The sequence below is a fragment of the Phascolarctos cinereus genome, unplaced genomic scaffold (genome assembly GCF_003287225.1).
Source record: "Phascolarctos cinereus isolate Bilbo 61053 unplaced genomic scaffold, phaCin_HiC Scaffold_5;HRSCAF=322, whole genome shotgun sequence".
Classification (NCBI taxonomy): domain Eukaryota; kingdom Metazoa; phylum Chordata; class Mammalia; order Diprotodontia; family Phascolarctidae; genus Phascolarctos; species Phascolarctos cinereus.
Window position 1 is genome coordinate 146,803,136 of NW_027555958.1, and position 13,778 is coordinate 146,816,913.

At 39.8% G+C, this 13,778-nt stretch overlaps 1 pseudogene; it reads left to right on the plus strand.

Moving 5' to 3' along the window:
- The first annotated feature begins 12,595 nt into the window (after positions 1–12,595).
- LOC110222921 (uncharacterized) lies at positions 12,596–13,430 on the plus strand (annotated as a pseudogene).
- Positions 13,431–13,778: the final 348 nt, after the last annotated feature.

A 13,778-nucleotide genomic window follows, 5' to 3' on the forward strand; every position in this document is an offset into this window, starting at 1 on the left:
AGAATATTTGCCAAGAGAACCCTAAATGTTGTCTTGAAGAGTTGGACACAACTGAACAACAATAATCAGGCCCTAGCATCTATTCCCTCTCTCCTAAAGGTGCTATACCAGTGATTATCTGAAACAGGAATTACTTTAGATGGAATTATGCCTATTACCTAAGAAGTCATGACTTTCATCCCACTCATAGAGAGAACCTGGATAGATAGCTAGGGAATCTACCCCTACCATTAAGTGGTGACTTTAGATCTCTTCCTCCCAAGCCCCTCTGTTTCCCTCTTCCCTACTCAACTGAATTTGTTCATGGCACCAGAATTCCTAGCTATAGTTCTGACTAAAAGTATTATTATTATTATCTTTGTTTTAAAGGCTCCATAGCATTTTGGGGAGATATTTCTTCACTGAACCTTGAGGATTTTGCTCACATTAGAAAGATGACAGTCATTTTCATACTGGGGGTAGCTAGGTGGTGCAATGGATACAGTGGTGGTTCTAGAATCAGGAAGACTCATCTTTCTGAATTCAGATCTGGTCTCAGACAGTTATTAGCTTTGTGGCCTGGGCCAAGTTACTTACTCTGTTTGTCTCAGTTTCTTTAACTGTAAAATGATCTGGAGAAAGAAATGGCACTCCAGTATCTTTGCCAAGAAAATGTTAAATGGGGTCATGAAAAGTTGGACATGACTGAAAGTAAAAGTCACATTCATACTATCTGTTAAAGTGTGAAAGAGTGAAGGGGAGAGATGACAGAGTATTGTTTTGTAAACGAACAAGAAATTAATCATTGCTCATCCAAATTCAAGCTACGGAACTAGCTGTCAATTGATTATGAAAAGTTATTCCTGACAGCCATTCTCAGCTTATCAGACTTGGGATATAAGTAGTAATTAAAATCTTTTTCATTCTCAATTCTATTCAACAACTTTTTTTTAATTGCTATGTGACATGTGACTTTGAAAGGTAATGTGGAGGAATGGATAGAGAATTGATCTCAGGGGCAGGAAGACATGGGTTCAAGCCACATAGCCTGTCAATGTGACCCTGGGCAATTTATTTAACCTGTAAATGTTCTATATAAATCTTTTAGACTATTTCGTGCAGAGATAGTATTGAACTGCAGATGGAGTTTCTTCACCCAGAAACTCCCTATATCAGTGACATTACAGGTTCATCCACTACTAATGTATAGCAGGTACTATGCAAGGTCCAGAGATACAAAGCCAAAACTGAAAAGGTGCCTGACATCAAGGAACTGTACACATATAAGTAAATTAGGAGAAAATACAATGGAAATATAAAGTAATTTCAGAGGCATAAGGAAGAATTCTTTTGGTAGGGAGACAAGATTAGGAAAAGTTTCATGTAAACAGAGGATGGTGCTTGAACTAAACCTTGAAAGGAACCAGTGTTTCCAAAAATCCAAGACAAGTAGGGAGATGATTTCAGGAATTAAGAGCATCCTGTGCTAGGTCATGGAATTGGGAAATTTCATTAACAGCTGTGATGTCAAACTGAAACAGAAGTGGCTCTCTGCAGGCTACATATTGACTTAGAAAACTACAAATTATTATTATTTATGTTGCATTTTATTTTTGTCAAATATTTCCCAGTTATATTTTAATCTCATATGTTTGAGGGCTGAGAGTTTGACACCTCTGATGTATGGTACAAGTATGGATAAAAATAAAGTACATTAGAATGAGTAATGTGAAATTAGTCTGGAAAAATAATCTGGGGTGAGACTATGGGGAGCTTTAAATGCCAGATAGAGGAGTTGGCATTTTATCTTAGACAAAACAGACAACCACTGGGGTTTCTTAAGCAGGAGGATAACATGCTTCAGGAAGATCAATTTGGTGGTCGAATAAAAGACTGGGTTGAGGAGTGGAGGAACTGAAAGCCAAGAAACCAATTAGACAGCTATTGTAGGAATCCTGAAGAGGAATGAAATGATGGTGGTAGGCATATGAATGGAAAGAAGGGAACAGATAGAAAAATATTGGGGTATTAGAAGTGATAATACCCAGCAACTGATCAGAGGTGAAAGATGCCTGCTGAGAGAGAGTAAAGAGTCCATTGTGACTTTGAGCTTGTAAATAAGTAACAAAAGGACTATGTTGCCTTTAATAAAAATAAAGAAGTTTAGAGTTTAAGAGGGAAGATCATAGATTTCGGGGATGAATTTAGGGGGGAAGATCATGGGTTCCATTTTGTACATGTTGAGTTTGGGATGTTTCCATGACTTTTTAAATTAATTTAAACTTGAAAAGCACCAAATAAGATGAGCATTTACACCTGTTGTACATGAAACTTCGAATCTCTATTGTATGTAGAACTTGTTTTTTAATTTTACTTATATAATCAATTCACAGTGTAGCTTTCAAAACTGTCCTGCTTCATTGTGATTCCTTCTGTACTCTTCTGTGAATTTTGGTCATGCCTCTTCCATAGACTCGCAGAACGGTCGCCTCCAGAAATTTCAGGACTGAGTAAAAGTATACAGCAGGGGAGTAATTGTAGCTCTAATATTAGTCCACTGTCTGTAATAGGTAATGAAGAAAATGAGTCTTACTTTAGTGTTTCCTTCCCTTCATTGTGTGAATAGCCCAGCTCCATTCCGCAGCTGCCTTCTTCCTAGCATGGAGCAGAGATAAAATAACAGGGCCTGCTGTAAATGTGCGCAGCCGCTTCTCGGGGACTGGCCATTTTCTTGTGTGCATTCATGTCAGAGCCAACTGAGCTCTGGAGATTTACACGTGGATGAACAGGCCAGCCCTCTGGAGGGCCTCTTCAAATATTCCGGGAGGTGACAGTGACTAAAGATAAGATTGTGTTCCTTAGCCCCAGGGGATCTTCAAGGGCCACCTGCTTTCTCAGGAAAATGAACAAAGGGGTTGGGTGTTTGCTCTTTGCAACTTAAAAAGCAGCTAATAATAGTATTTAATATTAAACAGAGGCACTCGCAGTTCATTGAGGCATGGTGCAGACTTAATAAAGCATCTTTCTGTTATGAACATGACATTTATTTTCCACAGAATAGATGGAGAATTCCAAATCTATTTATTGCTGTCAGAGAGCTAGAATTCAGGCAGGATCCTATTATAACTAATATCATTATTAAATCCAGTTTTAACATAACAATATCGTGTCCTGACCAGCAACACATACTGGGTTGTAGCTAAGATCAAACAAAATAATATATTGAAAGCATTATGCACAGCTCAGAGTACCATGTAAATAGGAGTTTGGTAAACTTCAAAGTGTTTAATAACAATTGCTAATATTCATATGGGTGCTTTAATATTTACAAATTGCTTTCCATAGATAGTATCTCATATGATTCTTTCAACAACTCTGTGAGATAGGGGCTACTATTGTTCCTGTTTTTATAAATGAAGAAACAGGCTGAGAGATGATAAGCAACTTGTCCAGGGTCATACAGCTAGTAAGAATCTGGAACCTAATTCAAACTCGTGTCTTCCTGACTCCAAGTTTAATGTCCTTTTTTTTTTTTTTGCTTTTTTGTTGAGCAGTCAGGATTAAGTGACTTGCCCAGTGTCACACAGCTAGTTAGGTGTTAAGTGTCTGAGGCCAGATTTGAACTCAGGTCCTCTTGAGTCTAAGGCCAGAGCTCTATCCGATGTGCCCCCAAGTCTAAAGTCTTGTACCATGACACCTCATTGCCTCTAGACAAATAATATTTTAGCATTCATTCATTATTATTACAATTTTGTATAGTGAAAGTGGGGCAGCAAGGTGGCATAATGGATGGAGTGCTGGGCTTGAAGTCAGGAGGACCTAAGTTCAAATCTTACCTCAGACACTTACTAGCTGTGTGACCCTGGGCTGGTCACTTAGCCCTATTTCCCTCAGTTTCCTTGTCTGTGAATTGAGATGGAGAAGGAAATAGCAAATTACTCCAGTATCTTTGTCAAGGAAACCTCAAATGGGGTCAAAGAGAGTCAGACATGACAGAAAACAACTGAACAATAACAAATAGTGAAAGGTGCCCTGGATTTGTCACCAGATATGTATTCAAATCCTGATTCTTTTACTCACTTGGTATACGGCTTTGGGTAAACCACACCTCCTCTCTCAGTCTCAGATTCTTCATCTATGAAAACTGATGTGGAGGCTGGAATGGATGATGTCTAAAGCTGCTTCCAGATCCAACATTTTATGCAACTACCATTCTTATTACTATCACTACTATCTTACATATAACCCTGAAGTCTGCCAAAATCCCTAGATAAACATCAGATGATTTGCTGCCTAGAAATATCTCATCCATTTTAGACTTCTGAAGTTTATTTGTGAACCTAGCTATTACTTGACATTACTATTGAGTTCCATTGTCTTAGATTTAGTGCTAAAGTCTAGCCTGTAAAAAAATATTTTAAAGTATCTTCCAACTTTGTATCATCTTTAATTTTGAGAAGCATGCTATCCATACCTTTATTCAAATAGTTTAAAAATATCAACCAGGATGGGGCCAAGCTTAGATCCCTTGGGTAAACCACTGGAGATATTTTCCAAGTTAACACCAAACTACTATGTACTCTTTGGGTGCTGAAATTCAATCAGTCCTGAATCCATCTAATGATACTATGATCTGGCCAACCTTTCTCCATTCCATCCACAAAATTGCATGCAAGATTGTCCAATGGTTTGCTCAAATTTTGCCATAGAACTCTAAATTCTTCTCCTAATTAATTAAAAAAAAAACCCAAAACCAAAGGTATCTCTTAATGAAGTCTTGCTGGCTATTATTGAGTACCACTTCCTTTTCTAGATGAATCAATTTAATATTGCATACTTGAATTTTGTCAGGAACTAAAGTCAAATTTGCAGATCAATAGTTTGCATTGACTTGTAGTCTTACTTTCTTCCCTGTCTTGAAAAATCGTAACCATATTTAGTGTTGGATCTTCAATTAAGCTCTTCCTGTAATTCTGAGGGCAATGATGTCACTTATGGCTGACATGGTCAGCTTCACTAAGAATATGAAATTTGAACTTGGGTGGGCAGAAGGAGAGAGAGAGGACATGTGAAGTGAGCAAAGAGCCTGAGTAAAGGTATGGATGAAAATGTATTATGCAAAGGGTGCTTAGAGAGCTTTCAATGTGTCTATAAAGGAGAGCAAAAATACAAATTACAAGATTAGTTCTTTAAAAATAAAAATCCATTTGTCTGCTAACCCCGCTCATCACTATTTGAAAATAAAGTATATATTGCATATTTGCTTTATGTAAACACATTTTAAGAGACAGCCTGTTTTTTTTGTACACCAGAGCAATCAGCATTCATTTTCCCTAAAGGTGAATATAATGTAGCAATGTTTGTGTCCCATAAACCCTATTAAACTAGGATTCCATCTCTAATGAAATCAATCTCATTTAGACCTGCCCTTGTCTCTACATTTTACCAGGAAAGTTTGGGACCCAAGGAGACTGCAAGCCTCTGCCATGCTGTTAAAGGCCTTCCCTTCAGGAAGACAAACAAAACACAGTGTTGAAAACCAAGGAGAGCTTGAAGTAGCAAAGTACTGGTTGTTTACATGATGTTCTTGGAGCCTAGCCATGTCCATGGTATTCCACAGTGGTTTATGACTTTCCTAATTTATTGGTGATTTTATTTCATGACCCTTAATTCAGGAAATGCCACATAAATATTGCACTGAAAAAAACTTTCCCATCATAAATTTTAAATGCATTAAAAATGCACCTATCTGGATAATACTAATGCCAAAAGTCTCTCTCCTGAGCACATAGAGTTTGTCTTTGTTTGGGTTTCTGGGGATGGCTGCCATGTTAGATATTAATTTCATAGTAAAATTAGAAAATGTTATATAACAAAGGTTGTAAGTATGTTTATCTTGTGCTCTCTTATCATTAGCAAAATGGTCTTCCCTGTTTCTTCCTGACTTAGAATTTATCCTCATTAAAAATTATTTAAACATTGTGTCCTTTTAAGAGAATGCCTTCAATTAAGAGTAATTTAGTAATTTAGTGATTTATTAACTACCTACTATTTGATAGGTGCTAGGGATACAAATGCAAAGAATGAAAAAATCCCTACTTATAAGGAACATAACATTCTAACAGAGGAGACAAGAACATATATGGGTAATAGAAAAATAAGTATGCACATAAAAATGTCAATCAATCAATACATACAAAGCAAACTATATACATGAGAAATAGGATATAATAAATAGAGAAAAGGTACAAGATTTAAAGGGGTTGGGGAAGGCTCCAAATAAAAGATGGAATTTTAGTTGTCATTTAAAGAAAGCCAGTAGTTCAGTTGTTCAGTAGTCAGAGTAGAGGAAAGAGAACATTTCAGGTACGGGAACAGCCAGAGAAAATGCCCAGATACAAGAGACGGAGTGTCATTTTCACTGAGCAGCGAGGAGTCAGAGTCACTGGAATGAAGAGGAGTAAGGATTTTCATTTCAAGGTGTAAGGTATAAGACTGGAAAGGTAGGAAGGGAGTAGATTGGGAAGGCCTTTGAAAGCCAATGGAAAATTTTGTAGTTGATCCTGGAGACAATTAGGAGCCACTGAAGTTTACTGAGTAAGGAGATAATGTGATGGGACCTATGCCTTGGGAAAATCATTATAATGGCTAAATGGATAATGGATTGAAGAACCACATGTTAGTTAATGAGTTATAATAATGTTCATGTAGCACTTTAGTATTTAGAAAGTGATTCATAAATGCTATTTCACAATAACACTAGATGATAGGTGCTATCATTATGTGTATTTTACAGATGAAGAAACTGACGAATGGCGCAGTTAAGGGATTTGCCTAGAGTCACACAGGTATTAAGTGTCTGAGGCTGTATTTGCACTCAAGACTTCCCTACTCCAAGTTCAGAGCACCATATATTGTACCACCAGGAAGGTAGTAAAGGATAGAAGGCCTAGCATTTGTGGGATCAGGCTTCAGGTAGAAAGAAGTGGAGCTTAAGCTGAATTTTGAAGGAAGAATAGGATTTTATAAGATAGAAGTGAAGGAGACATTCAGCCCTGAGGGATAGCCAGTGTGTAGTCAGAGACAGAAAATGGAGTGCTACATGTGAGAACCAGAGAGGAAACTGCTTTGGTTAGATCACAGACTGTGGAAGGGGAGAAAGATATGCAATGGATCGGGAAAGAGGAGTTCAGACCTGGTTGTGAAGGGCCTTGAAAAGCAAACCAGAGGAATGTGTATTGTATACTAGAGGCAATTGGGAACCACCTGTGTTTATTGACGTGGTCAGATCTGTTCTTTAGGAAAATTATTCTGGCAGCTGTGTGAAAGATGATCTGGTGTGGGAAGACTTGAGGTAAGTAGATTAATTAGAAGGCTAGGTAAGAGGTAATAAGGGTCTGAGAATAAGTCTGAGAATAAGGTGGCTGGGTGAGCAGAGAGAAAAAAAATTGGATGTGAGAGATGTCATGGAGGTAAAAATGGCAATATTTGGCAACTGATTGGACATATAGAGGTGGGAATGAATTAAGTCCTTACTATGTGCAACATACTATACTAAGCAATGGATATGTAAATAGAAAAGAGAGTCTGCTCTCAAAGAACTCACATTCTAATAGGGAGAGCAACACATATAGGAGGTTTCAGCAGCAAGTCAGATTGAATGGTATCATGTTCCTTAGTCAGTCAATAAGTATTAAATGCCTAATAACTGTGCTAAGTTCTGAGGATAAAAAGAAAAACAAAAGACAGTCTCTGCTCTCAAGGAGCTCATAATCACCTCGGAGGGAGCAAAGAAGGATGTACAATAAAATATGTAAAAATAAATATATATAAGATAAATGGGGAATTTAAGTAATGGAAGGAAGGCATTAGAATTAAGAGGGATTGGGAAAGTATTTTTGTAGAAGATGGGATTTTAGCTGAGACGTGGAGGAAGCCAGGGAAGCAAAGAGACAGAGATGAGGAGGAAGAGCATTCCATACATGGATGACAACTAGCCAAAATTACTAGAGCTGAGAGATGGGGTGTCTTGTTTGTGGAAAAATAAAGAGAACACTATCACTGGGTGGAAAAGTAAGTGGTAGAGCAGGATAGGTACAAGATGTAGATTATATAGGGATCTGAATGTCAAACAGAGAATTTTGATCGTGAAGGTGATAGGGAGACAATAGAGTTTATTGAGTATGGGAATGATGTGGTTGGACCTGTGCTTTAGGAATGTAGTGGTAGCAGCTATAGGACATATTGGAGTGGAGAGAGATTTGTGGCAGCCAGACCAAATCAGCAGGCTATTACAATAGTGAAGTTATGAGGTAATAAAGGTCTATGTCAGAATGATGGTATTATCAAAGGAGAGAAATGGACCTATTGAGACTCATTGCAAAAGTAAAATCAACAGGCCTTGGCAAAAGATTGGGTGGGGAGAGAATGAAGAAAGGGAAAGATGCTATGTTCTGTTTTGGACATGTTGAGTTTAAGATACATACTAGACATTCAGTTGGAGATTTCTGAAAGGCATTTTTGTGATATGACACTGGAGTCCAGGAGAGAGGTTAGGGTGGGAAAGACATATTTGAAAATCATCAGAATAGAGACAATAATTAAGTCCATGAGAGGTGATAGTTTCAAGTGAAGAAGTATAGAGGGAAAAGAGAAGAGGGCCCAGGACAAGGCTCTGTTTTAGAAAACACAGTTAGCAAGTATGTCCTGGATGTCCTGGATGAGGATACAGATACAGCAAATGAAACTGAGGAGTGGTGAGATAGATAGGAAGAGAACCAGGAGAGAGTGGTGCCCTGAAAACCTAAAGAGATGAAGTATCAAGATGGTGATTGACAGGGTCAAAGGCTGCACAAAGGTCAAGAAGAATGAAGATTGAGAAAAGGTCTTTGGGTTTGGCAATTAAGAGATCATTAGAAACTTTGGATAGAGCAGTTCTCCTATAATGATGGCATCAGAAGCTAGATTATAGGAGGATAAGAAAAGAATGAGAGGAGAGGAACCGGGAGCATCTATTGTAGATGGCTTTCTCAAGAAATTTGGCCACAAAAAGCAGAAGAAATATGGGATGATAGTGGGGATAGAAGGATCAAGATGGGGGAATGGGAAGGTATGTTTGTCAGAAGTAGGGAAGGAAGAGTAAGTAGGCAGAAAGAGATTGAAAATAAGTGAAAGACTGAGGATGACAGAAGGGGTAGTCTGCTAGAGGGGACAAGATGGAATAGGGTCACTTGTATAGGTAGAGGGGTTTGCCTGGGCAAGAAATAGGATTGTTTTTTTCATGAGACAGAATTGAAGGAGGAGATGGAATAGAAGACATCTGAGTGGCATGAAAAAGAGGGTACAAGAGGAAACTCTTGGCAAAGGACCTCAAACTGTGTGTGTGTGTGTGTGTGTGTGTGTGTGTGCATAAAATATGAAGGGAGATTCCCAGCTGAGAGAGTGGGGGGAGAGGAGGCCATTGGAAATTTAAAGGGGGATTAAAAGGTTTAGAAGAGTTGATGTGGAGAGTGAAATATGGCCTGATAAGGGAAGTATAGAAGAATTGTCTAGCAGTAGTAGGGCTCAGTTAAAGTTGTGTGACAAATTTGTAGCAGACCCAGTTAGAACAGTTACATGATTTCTTCACCTTTATTTAGCAGTAAATGAGTAGGAGTGATGTCAGCAGATGTAAAATTGGTGGTATATTAAGGGGGCCAGGGACTTAAGAGAAGAAGATAGTGTAGAGTTGAGCTAATTCACTAGAGTGTTAAGATGAGGAAAAGAGAGAGCGGCTAATGTGGAAGTGATGGCCTAGGAGAGAAATGAGGGGTCTACTGATTGGAAGTTACCACATGGACAAAGAATAGGGTTTGGTTTGGGAAGGCCAAAGCAGTGCTGGAGAGCCTACAGATGAGGCAGCTGTTGCACTTGATAGAGTTCTGGGCTTTGAGTAATAATACTTGAGTTTATATCTTAACTCAAACACTTGGTAGTCATATGAACTTGGGCATGCCATGCAACCTTTGTTTGCCTCAGTTTCTTCAACTGTAAAATGCAGATAATAATAACACCTAGCCCCTGGGTTGTTATGAGGATAAAATGAATTAACATTTGTAAAGAACTTAGTCCAGTGCCTGACACACAGTAGGAATTATATAAACACTAGCTGTTATTATTTTTTATTTTATTATGAAGTCCCCTTACAGAGTTCTTGAACATGGAGGTAATACATTTGTTCATAATGGCAAGATCAAGGGTATGACCATCTTTGTATATGGCTGAGGTGGCTTAGAAGAGTTAAGTCATGGGAAGTGAACTTCCTGTGGGTTGAGGAATTGAGCAATTGAGGTGTTTGAGTGTGTCCATATGTACGTTGAAGCCCTCTAGTATGGGGGTAAGAGTTGGAGAGAAGAAAAAGATTGTGAGTCAGGTATTGAATCAATTGAGGAAGGAAGTGGTGAGGACTTTGGTGACAAGAACTTTCTCTTCTGGATATTCAGTAGCATTGTCTATAGCACCTTCAGAAGCAGTTGCCAGGCTGCAGTTCTACAAGTTTTGATTCTCAGGATTATGGCTTTTGAGCTCACAGTGCTGAGTGTCTCTATCGGGGTCTAGATAGAGATGGTGGCCAAAGTGGTAGTGGTTGTTGCCTCCTGCCTTTCACTTGACCTATCTCACTGCTTCACATAGACTGGCTACCCGCCCTGTGAGTGGCCCTTGGTAAAGTAACACATCCCAAAACCCATTGGTATGGGACTATCTCCTTACTGGTGGAGACCGGTGCCCTGAACCTGTGGGAGGAGCAGGTTAGAGCTTGTGAGAGTGGGAGAGAGTTCATTCTCTTCACGCTTGGGAGATGATGCCAGTCCCATTTCAGGCTGCTGAAGAAAAAGGCTCAGGGAAGAAGCTGACATGACAGGGGAGCTGGCAATCTCCATTGTGTCCCTATTCCCATCTTGATATACTAGAGATCCAGGGAATTTCCCCTTTGGTGATATCTAGGACTCTCTCTGTCTCTCTCTGTGTCTCTGCCTGTCTCTCTGTTTGTCTCTGTTTCTGTGTCTCTGTCTCTCTGTCTCTGCCTGCCTGTCTGTTTGTCTCTGTCTCTCTCTCTGTCTCTTTCTCCCTGTCTCTGTCTCTTTCATTGAGCTGATTTGTCTTGTTCTTGATAGGAGAGTTCATTTACTCTGTATTGTCTGGTATATATTCTTCTATATATACTTTTCTCTGATGTCTGTGTTTTGCTATGGATTTGGATAAATGCATTTCTTGGCTATTTCCTGTGTGTGTTCATTGTGGAACTGGTATTTAGCGGGTGGGAAGTCAAGCCTTAGATATAGAGTTTGGTGTCCTGTTCCCCCCCCCCCCCAGTAATTAATGATGTGGTGATCAGAAGTCTGAAAATCACATTCCCTAGACAAATAATATTTAAAGGAGCAGATAGATATAGGCCAGATAGATACAATTATCTCTCTATAAGGAGAGTGGAGAGGACAAGATTCTGGCCCCAACTTCCTGCTTCCCTTCCTAAAAAGAATTATAGTATCCTTCAGAGAAGGGTGGGGGGTGGAGGGAAGAGTCTAAATGGGATTATTTTGCCTCCCTTTTGAGCCAAAAAATAGATGCCCTCGTGCTACATGTTGGGGATAGTCCTCAATACAGTAAGGATGGCTAGACCTTTCTCCACAGGATTTGCATCCCTAGATGATGACTGTGTATGAGGGCAAGGCTGGAAGCAGAACAGGTAGAGGAGGGAGTGCTACCATTTCAAAGGCTTTTGCAGTAATTTTCCTACTGGTCAGCACTTGTTTCTGGTGGTGATGAGGAAGATAAAGGCCTTTTCTACAATGAATTCTCCCTTTAATCATGGTTGTGGGAACTGGGCTAGAAGCAGGTCTGGTTGTTTGTGAGACTGCCATTCCCAAGGCTCTTGAGCTAAGAGTCATGGTCTATTCCAGGGGTGGGGAAGCTATGGCCTCAAGGCCATGTGCATCTCCCTAGGTCCTCAAGGGCAGCCCTTTGACTGAATTCAAACTTCACAGAACAAATCCCTCTAATAAAAGGATTTGTTCTGTAAAACTTAGACTCAGTCAAAGGCCACACCTAAGGACCTAGAAGGCCACATGTGGCCTTGAGGCTGCAGGTTCCCCACCCCTGGTCTATCCATACCTGGGTCTAAGGGGAGATGGTGTTCAAGGTGGTGGTGGTAATTTGACCTGCTTGGCACATACTTTTTCCTTTCTTTCTCAGTGTGTCCCACTGCTTCAGCTATGTTGGCTTGCTCACCTAGTGAGGGAGAGTAAATAAGAATAAATTAAAAACTTGGGAGAGTGGGACAAAGGTGGTGCCCTTAACAAAAATGAGAAGTTTGGAAGTAAGATGGATTGTGGGAGGATGGAGATAATAAATTATTTTCCAGAAAAGTTGAGTCTAGCCTCTCCCCCAATCCCCAGCTCTCCCCTCCCCTCCTATCCCTTCCCTTTTCTTCTCTCCTCCCCCATTCCCATCCTTCCCTCCCTCCTTTCTCCTTCTTCATTTCCCCAGCTTAGATGATGCTATGGTAGAGACGGCTGCTGAGGCTATGGAACCCACCAAGGCAGGCATCATGGGGCTGTGCCAGGACATGGTCTCCAAAATGGCCATGTACCTAACAGGTGAAGACTATAAACTTCTGGAAAATATGAACAAACTGACTCACCTGAAGTATCTAGAAATGAAAGACATCACAGAAAACATGAGTAGAAACCTAAAGGCCTTAAACCAGAAATCTGCAGCGCTTCCGCCTCATCTGGATCAGATCACTTTAACTGAGGAGCAAGTAGCAGCTGCTGCGCAGGCAGTTTGCAAGTTGGATGCATATTCGAAGAAAGTAGAAGCAAAATACAAGAAGTCAGAGAAGCAATGAAAGAATTCTTTAGCACAAAGACTTTAACTACAACAATGTTTTGGGGCAGCTAGGCGGCCCTGAAGTCAGGAGGACCTGAGTTGAAATCCAGCCTCAGACCAAACACTTGACACTTACTAGCTGTGTGACCCTAAGCAAGTCACTTAACCTAAATTGCCTAAAAAAATTAAAAAAGAAAGAAGATTTAAAAAAAAAAGAATGTTTCATAAGAGCTGAAATAAGTGGGATGGAACTTATCACTGTGCTTCAGTTCCTAAAAGGAAGCAGTGCTGTTGATCCAAGGAAAATCCCAGCCCCCATCTCTGATTGGATGTGTAACTTGGGCCACCCCTTGATGTTTCCTAAACCTGTAGCCCCTGGAACCCCATCTTATTGTGTGCTTCACTGTGTGCCCTGGACCAAGACTCAGAAATCAGGATCAACCCCACCTAGAGCAGACACAGAGGAGAGGCTCTCGGCTCCCTGTCTCCCTGTCTCCTCCCTTCTTCCCTCTCGTTCCACCTTGGACTCTGTTATGAATGTGCCCCCCACCCCCTTCATAACCTGTTCTTCAATTTAAATAAAAATGCCAACTTACGACCCCTCAAAAAAAGTTGAGTCTAAAATCTCAAATCATCCATTTCTGAAATATCCAACAGGATGCATTAAAACATCTGCCTTTCATATTAGGTAGCAAAGTGTTTCTTCATATTCCTATTAATATAAAGTATTTCTTCATGGAGCTCCATCTATGTGTTGCATATACCTTCTAGAACAAACAGAAGATTAAACAGAAAGGATTATGCTACATAAAATAATACCTACCCTTTAAACTTCTCAAGGGATATAAGACCTACAATAGTACTGTGTCTCGTAGTCCTCAACAAGTATTTGTTAAACGAAAAATGAATAAGTGAGATAGAATTGAGATGTC